Source organism: Cavia porcellus, unplaced genomic scaffold (assembly GCF_034190915.1).
Source record: "Cavia porcellus strain 051 isolate PalLab524CR breed Dunkin Hartley unplaced genomic scaffold, mCavPor4.1 scaffold_1, whole genome shotgun sequence".
NCBI classification, from domain to species: domain Eukaryota; kingdom Metazoa; phylum Chordata; class Mammalia; order Rodentia; family Caviidae; genus Cavia; species Cavia porcellus.
Window position 1 is genome coordinate 237,903,218 of NW_026947484.1, and position 19,916 is coordinate 237,923,133.

At 39.1% G+C, this 19,916-nt stretch overlaps 1 long non-coding RNA gene across 1 annotated transcript; it reads right to left on the reverse strand.

Moving 5' to 3' along the window:
* Positions 1 to 5,365: 5,365 nt before the first annotated feature.
* LOC134474757 (uncharacterized) lies at positions 5,366 to 18,992 on the reverse strand. Its single transcript, XR_010045615.1, has 3 exons — positions 18,915 to 18,992; positions 18,258 to 18,377; positions 5,366 to 5,700 (listed from the first exon to the last, which is right to left on the reverse strand). It is a non-coding gene; the product is annotated as an uncharacterized LOC134474757 (long non-coding RNA).
* Between the last annotated feature and the right edge of the window lie 924 nt (positions 18,993 to 19,916).

Here is a 19,916-nt window from a genome sequence, read left to right on the forward strand (position 1 = left end):
TTAATGAGAGCGTGGATGAGTTTTCCTGTTTTAATAATCACTGTGTCTTAAACTTCTCTTCCATGAAGGCAATATCAACAAAAACTCTCTAGGGCCTTTATCTTTATACAATTAGTTTTTCTCAGTCTACCATACGAAGTCATTGAAATCGTTTTAAACATAGTAGACAGAGGGCCCTTTCTCTGAGCTCTCTGGGCCCGTAGGAGGAAAAGGGACAATAAAACACTGATTTGAAGAGGTGATTGGGATAATCCGAATTCTCTGTCCTCATCTGAATTTGCGTTCACGTGAAGAGGTCTTTTGTTTTTCTATCAACACATGTGGGTTTCTTCAGGTGCTGAAGTCACTGAGGAGTTAAATGTGTGTTCACTGCACTCACATCGGCTGAAAATACCCAAAAACCAGGAAAGTGCATTCCAACGTATCACAGATCTAGTCTTTTCAATGCATCTATCCTGTGTGTTTGAAGATAAACCAGTCATAATTTCTGTATTTGTGCTCAAATCACCTAACAAGTGCTATCATACGATGCTTTATCAAAGTCTCCCAGACTGCAGACCTTCAGCCCCATTTCAGACTCAAATTGAAGGCTATGTCTATTCTCAAATGCATTTACATATATTTATATATATGATTATATATATGATTTCTTTTCTTTCTACTGTAGAATATTTGAAAGAGTATATAATGAAAAAGTTTAAAGTGAGATTGTTGTAATAAAAATAATAAGCAGAGTTACATTAGGTTAATGTTTGATGTAAAAGTTTTATGGCACCGAGTATTCTCACTTTCTGTTAGCATCCTCAGCTGTCCTGTACCTCAGGAGATGCCAGCTGGGGATTCTCCCTTATACGGCACCAACTTTCTCCAGAGCTGGGCTCCAACATTTCTCTTCCCAAACACTCAGACTTTGTAAAATGGGATTAGCTAACTGAAGCAAAATTTTACAGTTTCATCTGTAGCCAACAACTCCCAGTGCATATCTTTCCAGAAAGTGTCCCAGTGTTTAACATTAATGACCAGGATATTTTCCAGTTAGTCTCCCAAGCTAGTCAGCATTTTGGGTCTGATTAACACACAGGACTCTTCTTTATGAATTTATCCATCTTAATGTAGGGCATTTTTTTTCCTCAGGGTTTTGTCCTTACCTTTTGTGCCATACCAATCTACATCTATGTGTCTATTGATCGATCTATCTATCTATCTATCTATCTATCTATCTATCTATTGCCTATCTGCTCCAGTCTCTGAGTGATACATTTTTTCCTGTGAGTTCGACAACACTGGGTATATTCACTCAGTTGAATTCCTTACTCTGTCTCCCGAAACTACCTTTTGCTCAGGTAAAGTCTCGTATATCTCTCTGTTGTCGCACCACTTTAAATTAATACTTCTAAGGCATAAAACTGAACTTGCCGCATGCATTTCAGGCCCAACTTTGCCTTTCTTCTCTTTAGTCTCTGTCCACTCAACCATGGCAAGCAATTTGGAACCATGCTACACTTGCTTCTTCTCTTGAGTCTGGTCTCTAGTTGCTCAAGAATGATGGATTTCCTGATTTTTTGGAACCCTATGGTCGTGCAGATGTAATTCTCTTATTTTGCCAGAAAATTAAAATAATCAATATGCTCACCTGAGCATTATCTCAAGGCTGCCTGCTTCATTTTCAAAACCCCCAAGCTCTTCTCAGGTCAGGCTCATGGTTCTGGCCAACCTACAAGGCAACGTGTTTTCTCTCTCTTTTCAAATCTTACAGTTGCCTTTTGCTTATAGCTGCATTTTTTCCCTAATATTGGCTACACACTTGCCTTGGTGGAGGTGGGTGGTGTCTTGGAAGACAAAATCTTTCCTTTTGGAGATCCACCTCCACCTGTCCTGGCCAACAGGTCCTTCAGTGTGGTCAAGTCTAAGTAAGGCTTGATCATAGCAGGCTCTGTTAAAAAAAGAAAGAATTATTCACCAAAGGAGCTGCATTATATACTACTATATTTGGGCAAAAACTGGGAAAGTAACCTTGGAGTTGACCTAGTGGGTCCTGGCTGGAGTGATGGGCAATACAGGGCTGGAAAAGAAAAACCGTACCAATATGGTCTCACTCTACTCAGTCTCACAGTTCATCCTCATCTAAGCAAGATAAGCATCACCTGGGAAATTGTTATAAATGCAAATGCTTAGGTCTCACTCAAAACCCAGTGGATGAGAAACTCTAGGGATGGGACAGTAACAAACTGTCCGGGTAACCACAATGTGCACTGAAGCTTGAGGGGTGCTGCTTGATTGTGATTCAGAATTTAGCAGTCTAGCAAGGTCGTCTAGAGATTTCCTCATGTAATGTTGAAACTTGGGGAAAGTAGTGGCCTCCATGAATGGAGAGAAGCCAAAATTGCCCAGGTGCACGCTAGAGAAGGGGTCAAAACGTTAGACAAAGGGAACATATTATGGCGGATTTATCATAGGAGACCCAGGAAGACATTAGAAAGCTACATTCTTCATGTAAATCTAGGAGCACTCCCTGCATTAGAACAGCAAGAAATGAAGGGCACCAGCCACTCTGGTAGCACAGCAGTGCCGTTTTCCAGAGTGCCACTCTGTCTCGCTTTCTAAATTCAAGAAGGGTGATAGAATTCTGACACCATAGAGGCCACTCCAGCGGCAGCATTTAATGATCAGAGGTAAAGTAAAATGAATTACTATAATGAACATACCAGGTCAGAACTGCACCCAGAAGCCTTGGCCTGCAGGGATCTATGGCGATCACTAATGTGTACACCATATGTTCTTAGAGGCAAGAACAACAAGCAGATTTGACCTGGTTCTTAGAATCAAAGTCCATTAGCTGAAGGCGAGGCCAGGCCACCCTGAGGATACAGCTTGCAATATGGCCCAAAAGTACAGAGGAGTGATTCCTTCGGTTCTTTCCTGGAATGCCATTTGGCCACGTTCGTGCTTAACCGTCCACTAGAAAAGGAAGTTCTCAGGGTGTTAAAGGCTTTTCAATATCATATCTGAGCTGACACTGACACCAGGGACCCCCAGCGCACAGGTGCTGGCCTTCTGTTACAGGAAGGGCATCGAGAAATCAAGTGATAAAGATGTTCTGGCTGCCGTCAGTCTGATAATAGGCTCAATATGCCCACAGTCCCGCTCAATGGCTATTTTTCTTAGAAGCTGGCAGAAACCACCCTAGAGTTCCTTGAATTTCAGAAGAAGAGCAATTATTATAGGAAATGTCGTGTGAGATTGAAACTGCCCACTCCGTCTGATACCTCCCCCCTCATTCCAGCCAGGGTGGTAAAGCAAAAGCCATGTCCTTTCCCAGGCAACGTGAAAGAGGTTAGCAGGACTCACAGGTTGTAAAAGATGGAGAGTTTTAGTTCACCTTTTGACTGTATAATTCACCATGAATCAAAGCCAATACCGTTCCACCCTTCCCTCTCTGGACAAACTGGGCTTGTTGATATTGGAACCTTGTTAAGGAACCTAAGTTCATTTAGATCTTCTCTTCAGACCACCTGTCCAAGATTCGAGGTGTTAGTGAGAATTTGGTCAGGTAAGGCCGTGCTGTGCCCCGGCTGCTGCAGGTAAAGCCCTGTCGTGGAGAAGGGAAAGGAATAGGAGTGGCCTCCACGGGCACTGTGGAGAGAGCTCAGAAAACAGCCAACACAGGCCCGGGGGAAAATGAGCCAGCAGGGAGGACTTGGGTACCGATTATCACATCCTCATTAGGATCTGAACTTTACACATGATTGCAGAACTGTTGAAAGATTTTAAAAAGAGATACGACCTAATCAGATTCCTCTTTTTGCAATGATTACTTGGGATGCTCTGTGTAAAATATATCAGAGTGACGTGAATAGATACTGAGACTCCTTTGTAAAAACCTCCATACGTGATTTCTTGTAGGATGTGACAACACAGAGGGCTAGAAAGGGAACCGGAGATGGGTTGGTAAAATATTTAAAACTATTTGTAAAATACCTTAAACTATTTGTAAAATACTTAAAACTATTAATTGTCATTGTCTTTATGGATATTTATGGATATTTGGATATCAGAAGAAGGGTACGATACATTAACAGATCAGTAATGACAAAGCTGGGGATTTCTGCCTTGGGTTTAGGCCACAGAGTAGGGAGCATTGTCTGTAGATTATTTTAATTGACAATAAAACTCACTACAGGTAGGCTGCTCTTTTTTCATAAACAATAAATTCACTCACTTTTAAGAGTTCAATAACCACAATAAGGATACAAATAAGTTCCATTGTACTAAGTATCAATGTTTGATGAAACATTTCTTTTGGAAAAACATCTTCTAGGTCTAAATAGTAGCAGTTCCAGTAGTTATTACTGAGTTGGTTATGTGTGTGACTTTAGCACACACACAACTTATACTATATCATCTGTAGTCTTTATGGAAGAAGGCTACTATTATTCTTCAGATACATAGCTGGCCTCCCAACAGCCCCTCTGTGCATACAGTCCTGTGATTTCATTTGAGTAATAAGATTCAAAGTTCTAGGATCTTTTTAGTTTATTCTGGGCATATTTTATTTTTCTATGCTCCCTTTTAACGTATGTGCCTGCATTTAAACAGTAAAAGACCATGATAGTATGGATAAGACCTGGAATTATTTCAGCTCTGTCATAGTAAGTGAGCACTTGGAGTTTTTGTGTTCAAAAGTTTACTATGGAAAAATTGGAACTGGTAGAATAGATTGTGAACAAACAATGCTGTGAGTAGAATTGTAATTTCTGGATTTGTGTGTGTGACATGCAATATTTGTGATTCTTACACCATATGTATCCTTTAAGCTTTTTCCTGATATTTGTATATTTTTTGCTTCATGGGAAAGAAAGTTTTGAAAATTAAAATGAACAGAAAATGTTCTTCAATGAACTAGGAGAGGAGATTCACAAATCTACTGTGCTCTGTAGTGAACAAGAATGTGTGAGGATCAGTATTGACTGGAAAATTTGCAGTATTTAACCAAAGCCAGAAAATATATCATTATTAATTACTGCATTGGCAACCAATATATATATATATATATATATATATGCAGTAATATATGCAGTAATATATATAATAATATAATATAATATAATTTTATATAATATAATATATATTTTTATATATTATATAATAATATAATATAATATAATAATGCAGTTATATATATGTGTCTGTGTGAGTGTGTATATACATATATATTTCCTTTTAAAAATATACCAATGCATAAAATTATAAATGAATTACCTTTTTTGTACTATGATGTTAACTATTTAATTTCTAGCATGACACCAAAACCCCCTCCCCCCAAAAAAACACCTCCACTGATTTTATGTTGGGATCATTATTTTTATTCTTTGCATTTTAAGGTTATTACTGAAGAAGGTCTCAGTGTACTAAAGTGGGATGTTGGAGTTAGGCTGAGGGTCAGAGACGCTGGGCGTGACACTGTAAAGCTGATTTCTGGGTTTATGAAGTAGGCGACTTGGTGAAAGAAGACGATACCTGCTGAGGGGAGAGTGTGGCGAGAGAAGAAACGTTGGTGGAATAACCGCACTCTGGGCACACTGAGGCTGAGGTGCCACAGGAAGGTCCATGAGAAGGTCTCAGGCAGGGAGGTGGACACAGCGCCCTAGAGCCCAGCGGACAGCTGGCGCTCCATGCGGGTCCACTTGTTCACCATCAAGCCTGGGAAGAAAATGAAACAATGAGAAAGGACAAGATCACTGAGGGGCAAACACTGCATGAGGATTTAAGACGGCCACGCGCTGAGACATAAAGAATGTCACCTAACAGGAAAGATGAGTCAAGGAGAGCTCAGAAGAACTGGCACGTGTAGGTAGGGAAAAAAGCAAACCAGAGGCCCTGCAGCCAGCCAGTAGGTCGTGCACCCATGATTAAAGGTACCGAGAACAGCAGCACACCGATTCAGAGAAATAGAATTATTCGTCGACCTGTTTGGAGAGTGGTGTGGAAGGAGGCCAAAATTTAGACGGTTGAAGACACAGCAGAAAGTGAGGAATTATATGCAGGGAACAAAGTCTTTCAGGAACACGTGGCTGTGACTGGGGACAGAGCGTCTGCTGCAGGACCTGGAGTTCGCTGATAGGACAGCCTGGAAAGGGAGAGGCTGCAAGGGGGGACCCTGGAGGACAAGCATCATTCTCTAGGTCCCTTTGTTTTGGTTCTACAACACTAAAGGTGTTGCCAGTCAATGTCCTGAAGCTTTCCCTTTGTTTTGTAGTCCTGAGCCTTGTGCTTAAGCTCTTAGTCCATTTGCAGTTGATTTTTTTGTATGGTGAAAGATAATCCAATTTCATTGTATCCATGGAGGTAGCCCAATTTCTGAAGACCGTTCGGTAACCATTCCATCCTTTCCCATTATGTGTTCTTGGTATCATTCTCAGGGATCAGTTGTCATATGTGTAAGAATTTTTTCTGAACTTTGTTCTGCTCCATTGGTCGTACTTCATACTGAAAATTTTATGCCCACCATAAAAAGGCAACCCAAACAACTGAAAAATATATTTATAAAGCATGTAGCTGATAAGAGTTTTGTTTCTAAAATATAAAAGGAACTCCTGTAACTCAACAACAAACCATAAAATATGGGGAGACAATGTCACTGCATAGAGGAGGAGCCTCATCAGTGTTACTAGGAGAAATTCAGCCAATTCAGCCACAGGTAAGTGAAAGAAAGGGACACACACCCTGAAACTGCAGTCAGTGTCACATAAGAGGCTAATAGATCAAGCAGAATAGAGATAAAGGACTTAATAAAATGGCCAGCCAGCCTACCGTGCTGCCAGTGGGTAGCTGTACAGGGACTACAGCCTGCAGACTTGGAATCTCAGAGGAGGAAGAGAAGGAGGGGAAAAAGAAAAAGAAGGAGAAGAAGAAGAAGAAGAAGAAGAAGAAGAAGAAGAAGAAGAAGAAGAAGAAGAAGAAGAAGAAGAAGGAGAAGAAACACTAAAATAATGTGGCTAAATCAAGTCATACAGGATAGACTTGGGACTTAAGGTTCCCTGGTGCCCCTGAATTCCTCCAAACAGAAGGCACTACAGCCCAGCAGTAAATTCTACTGATATGAAGCTTTCTCTCCATGATGATTGGCCAGTTTTTCTCCCTTACAATTTTTTCTTTCTTTTCCTTTTATTGTTTCTTTTCTTTCCATTCTTTTTGTTAGCCACAGTGCTAACTGGAACTGCCAGGAACAAGACAGGGGTTCATAGTGAGTGGAACAGCTGACCCTTCCCCTGTGACCTGAGGTTAGAGAGATGTGGGGAAATAAACAGCCTGCACCTCAGGACTGCGTGGCCCCAGGCGGTCCTCGTGTCACGGGTCAGGAGCAGAAAGTCACCCCACAGCTCTCCCACATCTCACCTGAGGAAGCTACAGAAATTTAGAGATGATTTAATACCCATATTCCTCAAACCATTTAAGGAGATTGAAGGGGAACAATACTTCTTAAATCATTCCTGGAGACAAGTATTAACCAGATGCCAAACCAGAAAAGGAAAGTACAGGCCAGTCTCCATAATGAACATAGGAACAGAAATCCTTAATAAGATACTTGGAAACACAAAGCAGCAAATCATCTAGAAGACTATACACCTTCACCAAGTGGGACTCATATCAGGAATGCAGGGCTGGCTCAACATAAGGAAATCAATAAATGTAATACATCATATCAACCAAATGAAACATTACATGATCATTTCAAAAGATGCAGACAAAGCTTTTGGCCAACCCTTACTCATGGTAAAAAAAAAAAATCCTATGAAAAATCAGAATAGATGATCATTATCTCAATCCAATAAAAGCCATCTATGACACACCAACAGCCAACATTGTACTAAATAGACAAAAACTGAAAGATTTCACTCTAAAATCAGGAGCAAGACAAGGATGCCCACTATTATCACTCCTATTCAATATAGTTCTGGAGATATTGGGCAGAACAATTAGACAAAAGAGAGAAATAAAAGGAATAAGGATAAGAAAACAGTAGTTACATTACAATTATTTACAAATGAGATGATACTGTACATACAAGGCTTCAAAACCTCCACTAAAGACTTCTGGATTTAATAATCAAATTCAGTAGCATAGCTAGATTCAAAGTCAACTCTCAAAACTCAATAAAATTTCTGTACACAAATAAACTCATTGAGAGAGAAATTAGGGAAACTACATGCTTTACAATAGTAGCCAAAAAATTGAAATACTTAGGAACTAATCTAACAAAGGAAATAGATCTATATATTGAAAATTAAAGTGCTCTAAAATTAAGTTGAAGAGGACATCAGAAAATGGAAAAATATCCTGTGCTCATGTAGAGGAAGAACCAACATAGTAAAAATGGTCATTCGCCCAAGACTGTTATCACAGATTTCACGCAATCCCAATCAAAATACAATCAGCACACTTCATAGATGTAGAGATAACATTCTTAAAATCAAGTTAGAACCAGAAGAAAGCCAGAATAGCAAAGGCAATTCTGGGAAATGAATGCAAGGTAGGAGGCATCACAATCCCTGACTTGAAAATATACTGCAGAGCTACTGTGGTAAAATCAGCATGGTACTAAAACAATCAATCAATCAATCAATCAAACAAACAAACCATACCTGAAGACCAGTGGAAAAGATGAGAATATGCATACACAACTACAGTCACGCTCAGCCACCTTATCTTTCACAAAGATGTTAAACTGTTACCTGGAAGAAAGACGGCCTCTTTAATAAATGGTGCTGATAAAACTGGCTTTCCACATTCTGAAGACTAAAACTAGAACCATGTCTGTCACCATGCACTAAACTATAGTCAAAATGCGTCAGAGATATTAAATATTAAAACAGACACCCTAATACCCTGCACGAGTAAGTAGGTAAAATCTTGAAGATATGGGTATAGATAGTGAACAAAATGCAGACTGCATAGGAAGTACTTCACAGAATCAACAACTGGGCTCTGATCTGATTAAAAAGTCTTTTCACAGTAAAAGAAATCACCTACCAAGTGAAAAAACAACCCATGGAACTGGAAATAATATTGGCTAATTGTCTTTCCGACAAAGGATTTTTATCTAGAACATATACAGAACTGAAAAATTCAGATCCCTCACATTCAAAGACCCAATCCAAAATTGGGCATCTGAGATGAATTCACATTTTTCAGATGAAGAATTTCAAGTGGCAAACAAATGTATTCAAAAATGTTAAACATCAGTGGTCATTCAAGAGATGCAAATTAAAACAACACTGGGTTTCATCTCACCCCAGAACAAATGGCTATTGTCAAGAAATCAACCAATAACAAATAGTGGAGTGGCTTTGGGGAATACCACTGTGATATATGTGCACCCTTGTTTAGAGCAGCACAATTCGTCGCAGCTAAATGTTGAGAACTATCCATGGTCGTCAACTAGGAATGGATAAAAGAGATGTGGTATTTTTATACAATGGAGTACTACTCAGTTATACAGAAGTATAAACTGGAGACTCTCATAGGTAAATGGATGCAACATGAGACCATGCTCAGAAGCGAAATAAATCAGACTCACATGTGTAAACATCATATTGTCTTCCTGGTGTGAGAAAGTGGGAGAGAAAAATAAGGTCTAAAATGTACAATAAACATTATTAAATGGAAAAAAATGTTCAAAAGGAAAAAGGAATTAGGACAAATGAAAGACAAAGGACAGTATGGAAAAGGGAAAAGTGTGAGTCAGTTATACTATTAGTGTTTCTTAGTTCTTTCAAAAGGAAGGGTTGTGCCAATTCTGATTGGAGAAATTATTATGCCTGCATCTTGCACCCTGAGTAGCTACCTTAAAGACAACACCATGTAATGTATTAACTATTGTCATTCCCCTATTATTTTGTTATAAAATTTTGTTTCATCCTTTTTTTCCATAAAAAAAATCCATCAAATGCTCTGACTAAAAAGTAGGCAAAGAAACTGAATAGGTATTTCTTCAAAGGAGACACACAAGTGACTAACAGCTGTATAGAAAGAAATCATGAGTCACCAGGGAAATACAAGTCAGGCTACAACGAGATAGTATTTCACCCCTTCAGGATTACTGTTGTGGCAATGTTGTGGGAACCATGGCGCTCTTGTACACTGTTAGTGGGAATGCAGCTGGTGCCTCTCCCGTGGCAAACAGTACAAGCATTCTTAAAGAAAATAAAAAATATGACCCAGGAAATCCATCTGAGAATATCCTTCCAAGAACTGCAATTAGGACCTTGAATTGCTATTAGCCCCCTGGCGCTACTGTGGTACTATTCATGGCAGTCAGCAAAGGCAAGATGTCTTAGTAAAGTATGTTGAAGCAACAGATGAATCAATAAAGAAATTCAAATATTAAAATATTACTCAGCCTTTAAAAAGAAAGAAAATTCCTGCCTTGTGTGAACCATGAATTCTTTCTGCTGTGTGAAATAAGCCAAAGTACGACAAGTACTGCATAGTGTCACTTGTGTGAGGTTTAAACTAGTAAGACTCACCAAAAGAGAGCAGAGTTATAGCTTCCAGGGTCTTCAGTGACGAGAACCAGAAAGCAGGTCATCAACAGGCTTAAAAGTCTGAATTGTGAAAGATTTTGCAGTTTAGAGGTCTTTTGAATTCTTTTGAATTTTGATAGTCTTTTGAATTTTGTAGTTTTGATTAATCTGTTCATGTCATATTAACTGAAGACATTATAAAGGTCTCTTGTTGGGTCATATGCCGAGCACCTAGGACATTGTTTTCTTACATAATTCCAATAGGGCTCATTTCCTATTCCTAGGATTGTATGACTATAGTGTTAAAAAATATCCCATAGTTGAATAGGGTTACTAATTCATTTTGAGATTTATTAAGTTGCTCTGGTTTCATCTCTTATTAGGGTCCAAAACTGTGATTTCCTAGGTTATTCATGGTAAGTGTAATCATTATGTCTTTAAATTCCACATACGGTCTGCTGCATTAAAGAACAATTTATGCGGGGGTGCCCTCACTGGCCTCTCTGCGTGTCTGGAGGACTCTGGATTTCTGCGCCCAGACTGCTGGAGTTCCCTCAGGCTTCCAGGTGCAGTGAAGGAGAGAGGTGGGTTTGAGGCTTCCACATCAGCCTCCTCATTCCCGGCTTCATTTGGAGACCTGCTGAGCTCCCGATAGGTGGGCTGGCCCACACTACCGGCCTAGCCCAGCCTGTTTAGCTGCCGCGCCTGGCCGTAGGTCTGCAGAGGAGGAGCTGGGCAGATCTGGGGTGCCCTCACTGGCCTCTCTGCGTGTCTGGAGGACTCTGGATTTCTGCGCCCAGACTGCTGGAGTTCCCTCAGGCTTCCAGGTGCAGTGAAGGAGAGAGGTGGGTTTAAGGCTTCCACATCAGCCTCCCCATTCCCGGCTTCATTTGGAGACCTGCTGAGCTCCCGATAGGTGGGCTGGCCCACACTACCAGCCTAGCCCAGCCTGTTTAGCTGCCGCGCCTGGCCACAGGTCTGCAGAGGAGGAGCTGGGCAGATCTGGGGTGCCCTCACTGGCCTCTCTGCGTGTCTGGAGGACTCTGGATATCTCTGCAACCAGGGAGGGTCCACAGGTTCCTGAAGCACTGCGGCCTGTGGTGAGTACCCTAACCCGGCTGCGATTGAAGAACTGTGGAGCTTCCAAGGGGCAGGTGGGCGCACAGTGTCCCTGAGGCCCAGCTTGTCTGGAACTGCGGAGTTCTGAGCAGGCAGAGGAGGGCCACTGGTTCTGTAGGCCTAATGGCTTGGAGTAGCGCGGCGCCAGAGTCTCAGTAGTTCCAAACATAGAAGGGGATTTTCAACAGATCCTGAGGAAGCTTTCAAATAACACTTGAAACACAGAAATATAGGAAAATGACAAAACGAAAGACCAAATTACAACCTCAAACCTCCAGCCCATCTCAAGAAACCCTAGGAGCGATGTATATAGAAGAAAATATATCCCATCCACCTCATATATTGGACACAATAGCCACTGAAATTGACAAGCAACTCCAGGAAGCTTTAAAGAAATTCAAACTCGAAATAATCTCCCAGATAAAAGAAGAAATGATAAAAGAAATGAAAGAGACTCTAAATATATCTAAAGAAAACACAGATAAAAAATTGGAGGAACTAAACAAAAAGATAGAATCCCTAGACGAGCAATATAAGAAACAAACAGAATACATAATGCAGATGCACAGAGATATACAGGAAATAAAAAACTCCACTGAAAGTTGTAAAAACCGCCTTAATGAAAGTGAAGATAGAATTTCAGACCTTGAAGACAGGATTGCAGCTAGTGAACAGGAAAGGAAAGATCTTTTGAAAATAACAAGGAACCAGGAAACAACAATTCAACAACTGCAAGACGATGCAAAGAAGAATAACATAAGAATGATAGGGATTAATGAAAGAGAGGGAGACAACATGAAGGATGTCAGGAGGATATTTAGAGAAGTAATAGCTGAAAATTTCCCAAGCATGAGATCAGAAACTGACATCAGGATCAGTGAAGCATATAGAACTCCAAACAGTCATAACCAAAATAAAACTACACCCAGACATATAATAATCACCATCCCAGAAATCCAACACAAGAATAGATTATTAAAAGCTGTCAGAGAGAAAAGACAAATCACTTATAAAGGAAAACCTATCAGAATCACAGCAGACTTCTCAGCACAAACGATAAAGTCAAGAAGAGCATGGAGTGAAGTATTTCAGATCCTAAAGCAAAATGATTTCCAACCAAGACTGATATATCCTGCAAAACTATCATTCAAAATAGATGGTGCAATACGATACTTTCATGACAAAGAACAGCTGAAGAACTTCATGAACACCAAACCAACCCTGCAAAAAATATTGAAAGACAGTTTAGATACACAAAGGAAAAAACCACAAAGCAAAGCAAATAATTAAACAGAACCGAAAGATAAAGATGCAACAGCAGAAAGATAACATTCCTACAATTAACCAGCATTTAACAGTAATAACCATTAATGTAAACGGTCTCAATGCACCAATCAAAAGAAACAGACTAGCAGAATGAATCAAGAAACAAAATCCAACCATATGCTGTTTACAGGAAACCCATCTAACCCAGAAAGATACTCACAGACTGAAAGTCAAAGGATGGAAAACAATTCTTCATGCAGCAGGAATCCAAAAAAAGGCAGGAGTAGCCATTCTGTTTGCAGACAACGTGAACTTTAAACCAACAATGACCATAAAGGACAAAGAAGGTCACTACATACTCGTGAGAGGAAAACTCCAAGACGAAGAGATAACTATCTTAAATATATACGCACCAAACTCCAGAGCACCCAGTTATATAAAACAATTATTAACAGAAATGAAAACTCAAATTATCAGTAACACAATTGTAACAGGAGACCTTAATACACCACTGACACCAAGGGACAGATCAACCAGACAGAAAATGAGCAAAGAAATAACAGAACTGAATCACAGCTGTGAACAAATGGGTTTGATAGACATATACAGAATGTTCCACCCAACAACATCAGAATACACATTCTTCTCAGCAGTACATGGATCATTTTCTAAAATAGACCATATATTAGCTCACAGAACATATTTAAGCAAATGCAAAAGAGTTGAAATCATCCCTTGCATATTATCGGATCATAGCGCTCTGAAATTAGAAATTAATGACAAAGGATACTGCAAAAATTCCGCAAACACATGGAAACTAAATAACACACTCTTGAGTAATCAGTGGGTCACAGAAGAAATTAAAGAAGAAATTAAACAATACCTAAAAGAAAATGAAAATTCAGATACAACTTACCGGAATCTGTGGGATGCAATGAAAGCCGTTCTGAGAGGAAAATTTATTGCACTGAGTTCCCACATCAGGAAAACAGAACAAATACAACTAAATAACTTGATGCTACACCTCAAACAGCTAGAAAAAGAAGAGCAAGTCAAGCCCAAAGCCAAAAGAAGAGAGGAAATTATAAAAATCCGAGCAGAAATCAATGCAATAGAGACTAAGAAAACAATCCAAAGAATCAACGAATCTAAGAGTTGGTTCTTTGAAAGAATAAATAAAATCGATAAGCCCCTAGCCAACCTTATTAAAAAAAGGAAAGAAAAAGCTCAAATTCATGCAATAAGAAATGAAAAAGGAGAAATCACTACAGACCCAATAGAAATACAGAGGATCATCAACACCTATTTCGAAAACCTCTACTCTCAAAAGTTTGATAACACAGAAGAAATAGACAGATTCTTAGAAGCATATGAAGTACCAAAGCTAGATCAAGAGGATATAAAACTGTTGAATAACCCAATCTCTGCTAATGAAATTGAGAATGTAATTGGGTCCTTACCCACCAAGAAGAGCCCAGGCCCAGATGGATTCACTGCAGAATTCTACAAGAAATATAAAGAAGACTTAATGCCGACACTCCTCAAACTATTCAATGAAATTGAAAGGGAAGCAATCCTTCCTAAGTCATTCCTGGAAGCAAATATTACTCTAGTACCAAAACCTGAGAAAGACCCAACTATAAAAGAGAACTATAGACCGATCTCCCTAATGAACACAGATGCAAAAATCCTCAATAAAATATTGGCAAATAGGATCCAGCAAATCATCAAGAAGATTATACACCATGACCAAGTGGGATTCATCCCAGGAATGCAAGGATGGTTCAACATACGCAAATCAATAAATGTAATCCACCATATCAATAAAGCCAAAAATAAGAATCACATGATCATCTCTATAGATGCAGAAAAAGCCTTCGATAAGGTCCAACACTTATTCATGATAAGAACTTTACAGAAAATTGGAATAAATGGTCTTTACCTCAATATAATAAAGGCCATTTATGACAAACCAACAGCCAGCATCATACTAAATGGCCAAAAATTGAAAGCCTTTACTTTAAAATCGGGTACAAGACAAGGATGTCCTTTATCACCACTCCTATTTAATATAGTACTGGAAGTACTAGCCAGAGCAATTAGGCAAGAAAGAGAAATAAAAGGGGTAAAGCTAGGAAAAGAAGAAGTTAAATTATCATTGTTTGCAGATGACATGATACTCTACATAGAAGACCCCCTAAACTCCATTGAAATACTCTTAGATACAATAAATAAATTCAGTAATGTGGCTGGATACAAAATCAATACTCAGAAATCAATAGCATTCCTATACACGAACAACAAAATTACAGAGAGGGAAATAAGAGAAACTGGACTATTCACATTAGCAAGCAAAAAAATGAAATATTTAGGAATTACTCTTACGAAAGAAGTGAAAGACTTATACAGTGAAAATTATAATACACTGAAAAAGGAAATTGAAGATGATCTCAGGAAATGGAAAGACCTCCCTTGCTCATGGATAGGAAGAACAAACATTGTGAAAATGGCCATTCTCCCAAAACTGTTATACAGATTCAATGCAATCCCAATAGAAATACCATCAACATACCTTATAGATCTAGAGAAATCACTCCTAAATTTCATCTGGGACCAGAAGAGACCTAGAATCGCAAAGGCAATTCTAAGCAGCAAAGACAAAGCAGGAGGCATCACAATCCCTGACTTGAAGTTATACTACAAAGCAACAGTAGTAAAATCAACATGGTATTGGAATCAAAACAGAGCTGAAGATCAGTGGAATAGATTAGAAGATACAACCACAACTACGAACACACTCAACCACCTTATCTTTGATAAAGGAGCCAAGCAGGTTCACTGGAAGAACGACAGTCTCTTTAATAAATGGTGCTGGAAAAACTGGCTCTCCATTTGCCGAAAACTAAAGCTAGACCCATGTCTATCACCATGTACTAAATTAAAATCTAAATGGGTCAAAGATCTGAATATTAAAACAGAAACACTAAATCTATTGGAAGACAAAATAGGTAGAAACCTTGGAGACATAGGAGTAGGTAAAGAATTCATGAACAGGACTCAAACCACACGGGAAATACTTCCCAGAATCAATAACTGGGACCACTTCTTATTAAAAAGTTTCTGCATGTCAAAAGAAATCTCCAGCATAGTGAAAAGAAAACCCACAAACTGGGAAAAGATTTTAGTGAACTCTCTCTCAGACAAGGGACTCTTGTCTAAAACATATAAAGAATTAAAGAAACTCAGACCTCCGAAAGTCAAAGATCCAATCCAAAAATGGGCATCTGAGATGAATATGCAATTCTCAGATGAAGAAATGCAAATGGCAAATAAATACATGAAAAAATGCTCATCATCATTGGTCATTAGAGAAATGCAAATTAAAACCACACTGAGATACCATCTCACTCCTGAAAGAATGGCCAGGATCAAGAAAACCGACAACAAATGCTGGAGAGGCTGTGGGGAAAAAGGAACTCTCCTGCACTGCTGGTGGGAGTGTAGACTGGTACAGCCTTTGTGGAGATCTGTCTGGAGATTTCTCAAAAAGTTGGGACTGGAAATCCCATTTATTCCAGCTATTCCACTTCTAGGCATATTCCCAGAAGAACTGAAAGCATCATACCACAGTGATATATGTGCACCTATGTTTATAGCAGCACAATTTGTAATCGCCAGATCTTGGAAACAACCCAAGTGCCCATCAACTGAGGAATGGATAAAAAAGTTGTGGTATTTTTATACAATGGAGTATTATTCAGCTATAAAGAAGGATCACATTGAGATATTTATCAATAAATGGGCGCAGCTTGAGACCATACTCATTAGTGAAATAAATCAATCTCGCATGTGTGAATACCGAATAGTTTCCCTAATGTAAATAATGATTCAAATATATAAAAATATGTGGTAATCATGATTCCCCATTAGGTGGCCTTGAAGCCTTATAAAGTTTTCACTCATTAATTAGAAAGGCTTTATTCTGGGCTTCTTGATATGAAAATATTTGAAGCTAGAGTATATGAAGTTTTACCCAAATATTTCAAGGAAAAAGACACTATGGTAACTACTATTAAGTCAGGTTATAAGGTGGTGAAGTACTAGGTTGTTGAAACAGTCATGCTGTGACCTCTATTGTTATATTGTTATGTCCTGTTTTATCTCAATCTCCCCCTTATTGTTTCAAAAAAATTATTTAGTCATTTCTTATGTTTGTCTTAATTAAAGAAAAAATTCAAAAAAAAAATTAGGATATATGAATAGTAACTCTTTCCGATTTCCTATTAACTTGTTTTGAAGTCCTGTAGTACTCCCACAATCTTGTTTTGACTGATTAGACTCTGTTCCATTCTATATGATAGTATCAAGTTTGAAGACATAGGCAACTACTTCGAAGACAATAAGATTCACTAAGATACCCATTCTGGTTTGACTATTGTCTTCTTTGGAAGTCCTGTAATGTTTACAATGCCTAAGTTTTATTGGTCTTGTTCTCTACTGTTTTGTCCAACTTTATAATATCTAATAAGATAGACAATTCTTCTTAAGGAAACAAGGGACAACGTTGATAACCATTGTTGATAAACTTGTACTCTGTTCTACACCATGTGCTATGTCTATCCTTGGTATTGACTGACAGCTTTGTTTTGCCATATTTGACTGTATTCTCCCCCCCCCCAAAGAAAGTAATAAGCACTAAGGAGTAATAAAATCCAAGATGTGTAAATTTTGTTGTAAAAAAGAGAGGGAAAAAAAAAAAGAAAAGAAAAAGAGCTCTAACGGATATAACAGCAAGTGTTTTTGGGGGTGTTAAATAGCTGACTTTATCAATGTTTTTGGAACATTGAACACAGCTGTTTGCAGTCTCCCTGCTTGAATGTCCACCTTGTGTTCTTTGATACTGTGATTTGAGGAATTATTTTCAAGAAAATAGTGTGTAATCTACTAGCAGGTAATTTCTTACTGTTATGTTTTTTTTGTTTTGTTTTGTTTTGTTTTGTAGTTCTGTATTGCGTGTACCCTTACGCCGCTTTGGTTTGTTTTGTGTTTTTCTCTTTTTCCTCTTAAATAAAAAAAAAAAAAGAACAATTTATGCATGTTACAGACGTGAATCTGTTGCTAATCTTTTGTTAGATCATAATAAGTAGCTCATTTGAATGTATTACATCACCATATCACATCTTATCACATTGTTTTACATATATAATGATCTTAATCTTAATCCACATTGGTAATGGCTTTTCTCATGGGTACAAAGGCCACCCAGCTAGACATTACATTTCCCAGGATTTCTCTCCTGTTTTTCCTGTCTTCTGTTTGGACACTGAAGCTGTAGCAATCTCATATTACCTGAGGAGCACCTCGATCCTCTGCACCTGGATCAGGCATCTGGTTCACTCTGCAGAACACACACCCCCTACCATGCTGTATGGTTGTAACTGCTTAGATGTAACAGCTGGATGTAGGACTCTGAAATAACAGAATTCCAAAATATTGGTCATTGGCTCAGTCCCAGTACTTAGGTGGTAAAGAAATAGATATTCCAGGCCCGAGAGCTGGTGGTACTTGTTATGCTGCAACAAATTATTTGGTGAAACTCATTCATGACAACTTAGAAAGCAAACCAAGTACCCGTGGATACTATAATTCTGTGGAAAGCAATTGAATAGAGGCAGAATGTTATGGTGCATTATCTGCTCCTTGCTGCTTTTAAAAAGGCATAACAAGAAAAGGATGAATGCAAGCAAGAGTTGGGAAATTTGTAAACAGCACTGGAAAACACCAGTGATTCTGAGTCACAAAGAGCAGGGGATAAGTGTATTTGCCCAGAGCTTTTCACAAAAGCCCCGCCATGAAGACTTTCAGCCATATGAAAGGATAAAGGCTCCAGCCAGAAAGTCAGATTAATATTAATATTTTACTAAGAATAATTCATTCAAATGTCCACAGGGAATCTTTATTAAAATAAGGGAAGAGGATGGATTGGATACTGATTCTGGTACTTACGGCAGACTTTCGAAGGTATCTAGAACTTGTATGAAATTTGGACATGAGGCTCACTAATATCAAACAGATCAGAGAACTACTAAATTTTTGAGGGAATTTTAGGCTACAGCACTGGTCTAGAGGAGCTTTCAGCTCTCAGTATGGCACCAGCTGGATTCTGACTAAGAGCATTATAACCCACAGCGTTACTCCAAGCACGTTGCCTCTATCATCTATTTCAGATGCACACACAGCAGAAAGACCTTCAAGAAGACAGGGATGAGAGCAGCAAGGATAACAGATAGGCCAGTTCTTCCCAGAGAGCAGCCCGGATCTATGAACTTACCATAGCCAGAGCCGGGTGACTTTTCAGTTCCTGTCCAGCGCGTTTATTTATTGTGATGGTAAAGTGTGTTCACGATTCTTTCCTTTTCTTGACAGTGTTAAGCTTTACAGTGTTAAGCTGTTCTTACTCCGCAACTGTGTTTGCAGATGCCAGTTGCAAAGGTGCCTTTCGATCATTAGATGTCCTGACAGAAGATATCTGGGACGTGATGAGAAGAACTATAGACCCTTGAAGCCCAGGATTTTGGAAATGAGGCAGTAACTGGTGGGGACTTGGCACTGTTTTCCTGGGGGTGGGAGGCCTGTGTCTGGGAGAGAAGCTTGCACACCTCTCAGCGGCGGGCAGAGTCACAAGCTGTCGTGGTTCCAGGCTGCTGCCCAGTTCTGATTCTGTCCTCCTCTTCCTACACACGATCACCAAGTGACTAACTGCACGCGGCAGCTTTTTTGAAGCATAAATCATGCGAGTATGCCTTATTCATGGGATGGGAGGATGAGTACAGTGTATAAGACTGGCTTATCTTCTTGCTCTGAACTTTCTACCCTCTTTCCTTTTATCTTGCTGGAAACGGGGTGACTAGCACAACTATGAAATCCTAAAATGAGATTGTTTACCTCACCTGAGCCAGTAATTTTGTGTGAAGTTAGAAAAAAAAAAAGCGGCTTAGATGTTACTGT